The 10,344-nt window shown below is 50.4% G+C and overlaps 1 pseudogene; it reads right to left on the bottom strand.

Annotated features, from left to right (window-relative positions):
• Positions 1-439: 439 nt before the first annotated feature.
• LOC134372812 (AKT-interacting protein-like) lies at positions 440-8,771 on the bottom strand (annotated as a pseudogene).
• Between the last annotated feature and the right edge of the window lie 1,573 nt (positions 8,772-10,344).

Below are 10,344 nucleotides of genomic sequence, written 5' to 3' on the forward strand. Positions count from 1 at the left end.
ACCACCCTCCTCTCCCCCACCCTGGAGTGGAGTCAGAGGGTCTTGGGAATCCTGAGGGAAAGGGAATTGGAAGCAATAACCCATCCCTTGCAGAGAAAGTTGATGTCCACAAAATGCTTCAACATGTTACCTTGTCCTCAGAAGGCCACCAAATGGCCAAATGGCCCACAAACTCAATAGCACCTCCCAAACCCGCTGAAGACGGTGATACTGCCATTGCGTGCTCAGCCCCGCATTGTGCCACAGCATGGTTAGGGCGGCAAGTTCCTCCAGTGCTCATCAGCCACCTGCCTGCCTCTGAGAGGTTAGCTCTTCCTAGCAGCATGATGACTCTATCCCAGTCATAGGGTGTTTCAGTAGTTGGCTTCTTCCCATTGCTGAGTGGTGTTCTGTATTCACCTTGCTGTACTCTAAGGCTGTCCTTGCCACCGGTCAGTCTTCATGCAGCCAATGTCCACAGATTCCACATCTCCTCAGTTGCTGCTGTTTTCTCTTCTTTACTGAAATGTTGTACTGAGTCAGGCTCTACAGTTCACAGTCCGGCAACACAAACACTGTTATTATGCAGGTCATTAGTCTTCTTTTTCTGACTCAACATCTTCCCTCTGGCTTCATGATGTGCAGTTGGATCTTATGGATAAAAGCTAATTGCACATGGGTCCACTATTTTAGGTCGGTCAAACAAACAAACAGAACACATCTCAACACCATCAATCACTTTATTTTAAAAAGTTGAACATATAGACACACTACTGTAGCCTCTGGGTTTAGGGGGCTGGCTATATCGATCTTGTAGAAAACTCTTTGCATACATTAATACTTGTCAAATAAAATTATGGTTCCACCTCCATTTTGTAAATCTCTCTTTATGTTTAGTTCACTAGTCGTGGAGTCAATGAAGGGGTGAGAGACAAGAGCATCGAACACCAAGCACGGACAGTCACCACCTGGATATTTATCAGGGATATAAACTGTAAGCTTAAATCTTGATAAAATCCAAGCTGTACGCAACTACTCCAAAACACATGAATGCAGAGCTGCAAGATGGCTGCACATAGGTGGCAGATGACTTCTGCTTCACAGCAGAGGTAAATAGTGCAAGAAGAGAGACAGTCCTCCAGGCAGAGGGTCTGTAAGAAGAAAGTGTGCCATTGGTTGACTGTGCTGTTGCAGCAGGAGGGGTAGCTTCAGTGATGGGCAGAGTCCTTTTGGCAGTACAAGGCAGCTGTTTCTTTCAAGCAGTGCGTGGAAAGCTGGTTTTCATGTCCCCTGTTAATGTCTTCTCTTCAACATCAGATCACCGGGACACTGATCTTGTACACAAGCTTGAGAAAAGGTTCCTAACAGAGTCCAAACAATGAAATGCAATGGTCTGCCTCATCAAACACTTCCATCCTCAGCATTCGCTTTATCAATGATGGGGCCTCATCTGGGGCCTTTGAGGCAGGGCTCTTGGCTGCCAAACGCTGTCAGCATTCTGACCCATGTCCTTGGGCCCAAAAGTCGCCTTCTAGCACCAAGTAGCTCAAAATTATCTTTTAAAGAGATACTTTTAAATAAGGGAATAATAATAATAATAATTATACACACACACACGCACACGCACACGCACGCACACGCACACGCACACGCACGCACACACATCCACATAGTTACCATTTCCAGTGTTCTTACTTCCACTGTGTAGATCCCTACATCTATCCAGTATCCATTTCCTTCAGACAGAAGGACTTCCTTTCATATTTCCTATAGTGCAAGTCTGATGATCACAAATTCTTTCAGTTTTCCATGTCTAAGTCAGTCTTCATTTTGCCTGTGTTTTTGAAAGACATTTTTGCTGGGTATAGAATAGAAGGTCGATAGTTTCTTTTTCTTTCAATTCTTACAGATGTTACCCCATCGCCTTCTCACTTGCATTGTTTCTGATGAGAAATCTGCTCTCATGTTTCCCTTTGTTCCTCTGTACATAACGTGTGCTTTTTCTCTGGCTGCTTCTAAGATTTTCTCTTTATCTGCGGTTTAAACAATTAGATTAGGGTGCCTTGGTGTGATTTTCTTCATGTTTCATGTGCTTGGGGTTCATGAATCTTCTTAGATTTTGGTGTTTATAGTTTTCATAAAATTTGTAAAATATTCTGCTGTTATTTTTTAAATTATTTTTTCTGTCTCCTCCTCCCCTGCTTTAGGAAATCTAGTTTACATATACCTTGGGCCTCTGGAAGTTATCCACAGCTTCCTGATGCTCTGTTTATTTTTTTCAGTCTTTTTTTTTATATATGTTTCATTTTAGATAGTTCAGATTACTACATCTTCAGGTTAATTAATCTTTTCTTCTGTAATGTTTAATCTTCTGTTATTCACATCAAGTGCATTTTTAATCTCAGATGTATTTTTATCTCAAAGTTTGACGTACATCTCCTTTTATTATGTGTCTGCACTTAGCATGCTCAATCTTTCCTTTAGCTTCTTGAACATAGAGAATAGAGTTACAGCAACTGCTTTTTGTATCCTTTCTACTAGTTCTATTGTCTCTGGTATTTCTGAGTCAGTTTTGATTGATTGAGTTTTGTCCTCATGATAGGTCACATCTTCCTGCTTCTTTCTCTGGGTAATTTTTTATTGGATCCAGACACTGTAAGTTTTACCTTGTGAAGTACTGGATATTTATATTCCTGTAATGTTGTTCAGCTTTGTTCTCAGACATAGATAAGCTACTTGGAGACAGTTTGATCCTCTCGAGGCTTGGTTTTGAGCTCTGTTAGGTAGAACCAGAGCACCAGTTAGTCTAGGGTTAGTTTTACCCCACTACAGGGTCATAGCTCTCCTGGGTACTCTCCCCAGTTCCTTTGAGCTGCGAGGCTGTCCAGTCTGGCTGGTGGGAACAAGCACTATTTCCTGCCCTGCATGAGTGTGGGCACTGTTCCCTCTAATCCTTTCAGCTGGATTTTCCCCTTCCTCAGGTAGTTTGCTCACAGGTGTTGGTCAGTCCTCTGCTGAATATTGGCGAGGACCCTCCGCACATCTCTGGAACTCCCTTTCTGTGCCTCTCTCTCTTCTTCCTTATTCTGTCCTGTGGACTCCAGCTTCCTCGGCTCCCTCAAGCTCCTGGTTCCATCTTCTCAACTCAGAAAGACCCTGACCTCTGACTTGGTCACCCTCCTCTCACCATGGCCTGGAAACTCTCTCCAGGAAGAATGCTGGCGTGATCCTGGGGCTCACATTATTTGTTTACCGTGTCTAGGGATTCACGTCTTGAGCTGTCTGACGTGGGATGTCTGAAAATTGTTGATTTCATATATTTTGTCCAGATTTTTAGATGTTTCAAGAGAGAGGGTAAATCTAGTCTCTCTTACTCCATCTTGGCCAAAAGTAAAAGTTCATCAAATGTTCACTGAATGTCAAATACTTATTAAGTTCCAGTGATTAGTCAGTGTCAGGCAGACTTCTCTGCATTAGGGGTGCACTGGAGGACAAAATCCAACATCTCTACCCTCGCGGTGGACACTGGAGGAGAGCAGAGTGGTCTGAACCAGAAAATAACAAAGAAAAGAAATCAGTAAATTATATACAGTATGTTGGAAAGTAATAAACGCTGTGGAAGAAAAGAAAAAAGCAGAGCAGGTTAATGGGGATCATGGTGCTGAAAGGGTGCCTTGTTAAATAGGGGAGTCAGGGTAGGTCTTACTGGGAAGGTGACTTTTCTGCTTCCTTGCACCAAATCCCTATTCCCTGACCCACCCATCCAAACCCTAGTGTGATTAGGAATTAGGAGAGCTGCTGGGAAACCAGAACAACTTCCTTGGACAGGCCTCATGCCAAGGCCTGGATTCCTGAAAGCCAATCCCCCTCTTTCGAAGCACTGTGTGCTGATTCCCCAAGGCTGGGAGGAGCCCAGAAAGGAAAAACTGACCTTAAGCAGCCCTTCTCAGACGGCACGCGGGCCCCGGAGTCCGTCCAAGTGGGAATTAATTGGTATACACACTCTCAGGGTTGACAAATGTTTATTCTACAAAATCTAGGAATCAGATCCAATGAGAACATGCATTTTTCCTGGTGAGTGTCTGGGTCTGATCAGGCCTCTCGTGACTGAGGGCTGCAGAACTGAACAGCCCAGACGGGTCATCATCTGTGTTTTCTTAGAATGCGCAGAATTTCCACAGTTGCGTCCACAGGGGGAGGTCCGTATCCAGACGTGAGCAGTGCGGCCACATGCCCTTGTGTGTGCAGATGAGAGCTGTGCCTTGGGTCAACCTTGATCAGTGCCTCTACCCGAAGGAGGCAGGATCCTCCTTCCCAGGGTCACCGTGCTCACTGTGCCATCTCTGCAGCTAGACTGGCTGCCACACCGCAGAGTGTGGGGGCTTCTCTTCCAGGCTCCTGGGCTGCAGCCCACCCTGCAGTGTATGAATTCTCTGATCTCCTGGACTCCATGGACAGAGTCCCCAACTCCTGTACACTCACAGCCACGTGCACCGGCCACATGGACACCCCCCGTCCCATGCCCAGCATGAGTCCCTCTTTGTTATGGTCTGAATGTTTGTGTCCCCCTCAACATTCATGTGTTGAAATCCTAACCCCCGAGATGATGGTGTTAGGAGGTGAGGCCTTTACAGGTGACTGGGTCATGAGATTGGAACCCTCATGAATGGGATTAGTGCTCATACAAAAGGGGCCCCAGAGAGGTCTCTCACCTTCTTTCTACCACGTGAGGATCCAAGGAGAAGCAGCCATCTACAACCCAGAAGTGCCCTCACCAGGCCTGGACCTTGCTGGCACCCTCATCTCAGACTTCCAGCCTCCAGAACTGGGAGAAGTAATTTCTGTCGTTTATAAAGCACCCAGTCTATGGTGATCTGTTATAGCAGCCCAAGCTCACTGAGAACTTCTCTGGCCTCCTTCACACAGTGACTCCCCCAGACCCTTTCAGCCCCCCCCCCCCCCCATGCTCACCTTCCAGTGCCTGCCACAGCCATCCCGTCCTGCCATGGCACCTGCTCTTTGGCCTAGAACCTTCTGCCCCCAGCCTGTGCTTCCTCCTGGGCTGCGGCCCTAAGGTCTATAAGGGACACATGACGGTCTAGGGCTTTGGAGGGGGAGACTCTTGGGAAAGGTGACCACGACCATGACCATGACCATGACCACAGAGTCATTGGGCCATAGAGACAGTGGAGAGCAGTTCACCAGGCTGAGCTCAGCCCAATGTTACAATATCTCCCCCAGGCTCTTCCCACCCCACCACTCTCCCATCACCATGGAAACTCACACCACAACCATTGAGAGAATCAAGGGCTCAGGGGTCTTGGTTGTCAGAAGCCAGGGTGTCCCCCCCTCTGGGGGGACAAGAAAATGTTTGGGTTGGGAATAAGAAAGATATTCTCTATTTGAGTATTTTGACCCTAGCCCATGGATTTCTTCCAAATCTTTCAGCTTTTCTGTTACGCAAGAACAATTTCCTAAAGCTTTTGTAAAACTTTTCTAAAACTTAAAAAAAACAAAAAACAAAAAAAACCCCTCTGGCCTCTTCTTTTCCCCCAACCCGCAAACTCTGAAGGAGACAAAAAAAAAAAAAAAAAAAAAAACTGAACAAAACAAAACACAAGTAATCACTGAAACTCAGGCAGTAAGGGACCTCAAAAAGCAAGACTGGGTCCCAAGAGAGGACACTGTCTCCTGTGCCCCGCCGCCTGTGGCACCCAGGCCCACCAGGCGCTCTGTGGGTGAAGAGCCGCCCTTTCCCTCTGCTCTGTCTGCGTGAGCATCCTGTGAGCTTCTGGGGTATGTGGGAGCCTGAATAGCTCCAGGTCTATGCTCTGCTGCTCAGGTTCAACTTTCCTGACCAATGCCACTAATCAACGTCAGGGACAAAATTGCATCTGTGGTTCTTGGAGGGAATTGCATGTAATCTGCTTAAGCACAGATACCAAGGCCCTAGAAACTCCGCCTTGCAACCCTGAATATGCATCTGCCCATCGGCATTCTTGGTTGTGAATGGGACTTTAGGGGACACACGGTTTAGTCCAGCTTTCATTCTGGGATGCATGGATGGAGCCCGGGATAGGAAATAATGTAGGACTTTAAAGGGCAGGCTGTGTGGACATCTGGTTATACAATCCTCCTTCACACTGCAGCCTCCTCTGAGTCACTTATTCACCACCACCACCATCCCCGCCACGCCTCAGTTTCCTCATTTGCAGAATTGCTCATGGAGCAATTGTGTGCGGTTAAAATGCGGTTTGTAAAAAGGTTTCATTGATTCGTGATGGGAAGATGATTTATTAACATGTGAATGGCCCCGTCTCCTGTGGAATAAAGAGAATTTTGACCTTGCTGGCCCAGCTTCACCCTTCTCTTCCCCCCGTGGAGAGTGCTCTATTTGCCAGCTGGGTTTCAAGCTTTTTTATGATGCAGATTTGGGAGACAGGGCACAAAGAGAGAGGTCTCAAGAGGGCAAGAGAGGAGGAGAATTAGTACTGGCTGGGTGAGTTCCAGGGCTCCTCTTTGTTGTGAAGAAATACGGAGAATGGGCAAAGCAGAAAGGAAACAAAAAAGAAGGCAGGGAGTCCACGTCCAGCGACATCATAGAGAGCCGGGAGAGAGGGGCTGTCAGAGAGAGAAGAAGCCAGTGTCGTGAGGCCAGGAGGGATCTGCAAGCGCTGGGATGAGGGGACGACCCCAGGGCATCCAAGACACTGGGAAGAATTGGGGAGGGCTCGAGAGGCGATGAAATGTATCTCCTAAAATGCTTTTTCCAAAGCTGCCAGCGAGGACTGGGATTGCCCTTCAATTCTTCGGCTGCTGGACTGCGGCTGTTTCACATGCAGCTCAACGCCGAGCCTGGACACGTGGGGCCCTGGGGTGTATCCAGGTTACCCCTCCTTCCACCCCTTCACAGATATGGTGCCCCTGTTGTTTCTCCAGCACCGTGGCAGGTCACACTCAAGGCATGGTGGCTGCAGAGACACGGAGTGCACATGCCTAGTGAGAGAAGGGGAGCCATGCCAACCCGGGAGCGTTGCTGTGCTGGGGGTAAGCCCAAAGGGGCTGTGAGTGCAGAGAGGGCAGAAGTCCCACCTCAAGAGAAGCTGTCTCAGCCGAGGGGCCTGCAGCTGAGTCCAGAAGGGTGAGGATGTGCTGTCAGGGGGCAAAGGAATGGGTGTGGGGAAGGCGGTGTGCCAGCTTTCTTGGCTGAGGGGACAGCTCATGCAAAGGCCCGGGGCAAGACAATGCACAGCAAGTTTGTAAAGACTCCAGCATGGATGAGGCTCTGAGTTCAAAGTACTGCGTGGGGAGAGAAGACAGTTTGGATTTTATCCCGAAGGCAAAAGGAGTCCAGAGAGGGATGTAAGTCCAGGAGCCAGGAGATGGTCAGGCTAGAAAGTTTGCTGTAGGTGAGTCTTCACTCCCGCAGGTGTCTCCACTGAGGTCCGACACAGGTGTGCGTGTGTGTTCCAGCTCTGGGACCCCAGGGCCAGGAATGGAGGTACGATCCCTCCACATGTACACGACCCCACCCCACTCTCTTCCCAAAGGGGAGGAGAAGCCACGAGGGCCACCACAGGCTGCCGGTGTCGGGATGAGGACCGCGCTGCAGAAACAGCTGGAGGGAAATCAGTTGTACCTTGCTACAGTCAGACATAAACCAATTAGAGCGGACCCACCTGGGACCTCGGTGTTTGGGGAGGTGAACACCAGCAGGGCACATGGGGGCCTGCTGATCCTGTTTGTACCTTCCAGCTGCCTGCGACTTAGAGGGCAAGATCCAGGAAGGCGGCCAGCACCTCCTCATCTGCTCACGGCTCCCCTCTGGTGTCACCACTCACTCTTGCCCCCCAGCCCCCGACTCCAGATGCTCGGGGTGATTTAGGGGGTCTCAGGGCCTGTGTTCACTTGAGCCCCCTCCTCAGAGCATCCCGGGAGCTCGACCTGTGCCATCCCTCCTGGCCCGGAGACCCTTTGCTCTCCCCCGTCCCCTCCCACCGAACCCATCCCCACCCACCGAAGGTGCCGCGTCTTCCCCGGTGGGCTGTGTAGGCCTTTGGCCAGCGGGGGCTCCAGCCGGGTGCACTTAGGAAGGCTCGGAGCCAGAGGGGCTTCCCTCCAACTTGAGTCGCTGCCCCACCAGTGTGGTCCAATCTCTCTGGGCTTCTTTTTTGCATCACACGGGCCTCTCAAGAACTGGGAGGGTTAAATTAGATGGCACTCGGGAGAGGTGTTCTGCTCTGGGCACGATGGGCAGGTGCCCAGGAGCTGGGACTATCCTCGTGTGAGGTTCCCTGGGCACAACCTGCCTGAAATCCTGTGGACCCTGTGAGTTTCTCCACCAGGATGGGCCAGGTCCCTTCTCCCCCACTGCCCTTGCCCGGCGCCATGTTAGTGCTGGTGGTGACATGACTACCTCCTCCGACCACGGGGACCCTCCGGCCTCCACCCACACCAGCTGTATCCAGGCCAGGGAGCCTGAGGATTCCACCCACGCCTTCTGGCTCCTGGCAGTTGCCCAGGGTATGAGCCTTCCCTGCAAGAGCCCCCTGGGGACCAGTGGGGCCCTGTTTTCCAGGAAATAGCATTTTGGCATCTGCAGGCTGAGACAGGCCAGGTCAGGCCTGGGAGCTGAGGTTCCTGCAACTGGCCTTTCAAGGAGGGGGTTGTGCATTGGGGTTAGGAAGCTGGGTAGGGTCCTTCTCTGCCTCTACTAGGTGCCTGGCCAGGTAGGCCATGGAGGGCAGCCTCCGGGCTGTCCTCTGTCCCAGTGTGGACACATCCTCCTCCATCCTGTCTCCTCCATTCTGCACCTATCAGCTCTATACCTCCTGCCCGCTTGTTTCTGGGGCCCCCGGTGGGTGTGAGGACACTGCTTCATGCAGGGACAGGGCTGCGCTGGCAGCTGGCTCCACTACTCCCTAAGCACCTCCTGCTGCCAGGGCAGGGCTGGGTGCTGGGGACTGGGCCTCACATTCTCAATTTAGAAAGAAGATGTTATACCAGCTGATAACACGACTGTGTGAGCAGTTTGTTCCAGGTGCCAGCGCATTGCTAAGGGGAGTGTGAACTCCAGGCAGCCGGGCACTTGCTGGGTGGGCGTGCGCTTTCCTCTCCCAGAGGCCCACCCCTCCCTTTGCACCGGGTGCCTCCCCTCCTCCCACGTTCTGCTGCAGCACCATTGCCCACCCAGAACTCCCTGTGACCGTCCTCCACAGCTCACCTCCCAGGCTCTGTGCACAGCCTCCTCTGTCCAGAATGTTCTCTGCCCTCACCCCTGCTAGTCTGGCTAGCTCTGTTCATCCTCTGTGAGCATCCTCTGGCCTCGTTCCTCCCCTTACCCAGAGACCATTAACCCGAGTGGCCACCTCCTCTGGGCAGCATCTGCCCCTTATTCTTGGGTAGCTGTCCTGGTCATTCTTAGGTGTAATTTATCCACATTTGTCCCCTTTTCTAGACTGTGAACCCCAGACTGTTGGGTTAAGCTGAGCCTGGCTTTTATCCCAATGCAGCTGTTCCTACCTTCCTCGCACCTGCTTCCAAGTCTGTAAGATGGGGATAGAGGTGTGGTTATAGGGACAAGACGGGACCACACCCAGGAAGGGCTCCCATAGGACCCTCATCTGTAAAGCGGGTGAATGAAGCTGCTGTGCTCAGTGTGGAAGGATTGAATGGGGCCATGTATATAAACCTCCTGCCAGGGCTTAGCATATAGTAGGTGCTCAAGAAAGACACAGTCACCTGCTAAGCTCTGCAGGTGGGTGCAGCAGAGAGCTAGGTTGATAGGCATGACTGCCCAAAGCTTGCTGTCCCCTCACAGACTCTGTGGTTTGGAAAGATGCCCTCAGCTGTCACCCGGGGTGGTTACAGGAAGTAGTTTTATGAGACACGTCACCACATTTGCTGTCCAGATGCTATTGGGGACATTATCCATTTTCCATTTCAGGGCCACCTAGATGAAGCCTCATGGGAAAAGTATCTTTCAGAATCATTGCTGGAGAAAGCTTTGCACTTTCCAGAGCATTAAATGACTGCTGCCTTTAATGGAGCCTTTTCCTTACACAGAGGTCAGAGAAACTGCCCTCTCAGACCATGAGAAAGTTGTCTCCAGAATGATAAGCGTGGCCTCACAGGCGTGTGCTCAGGGGTCTCACACATTCCCTGTGCACCCTGATGGGAGGAGAGTTGGGAACTCTAAGGAATCATGAAGACAATTAATCTTATTTCTCTTTTCACTTTGGCTGCCAGGAATCTCAGAGACAAATTCTAAACTCCAAACAAACCTACTGTTCACACCTGAAATACAGAATGTCAGCCCTCATGTTTGTGCTCCACTTTCCTCCTAATTGTTCAGGCTCTATCTTC

Source organism: Cynocephalus volans, chromosome 3 (genome assembly GCF_027409185.1).
Source record: "Cynocephalus volans isolate mCynVol1 chromosome 3, mCynVol1.pri, whole genome shotgun sequence".
Taxonomy (NCBI): domain Eukaryota; kingdom Metazoa; phylum Chordata; class Mammalia; order Dermoptera; family Cynocephalidae; genus Cynocephalus; species Cynocephalus volans.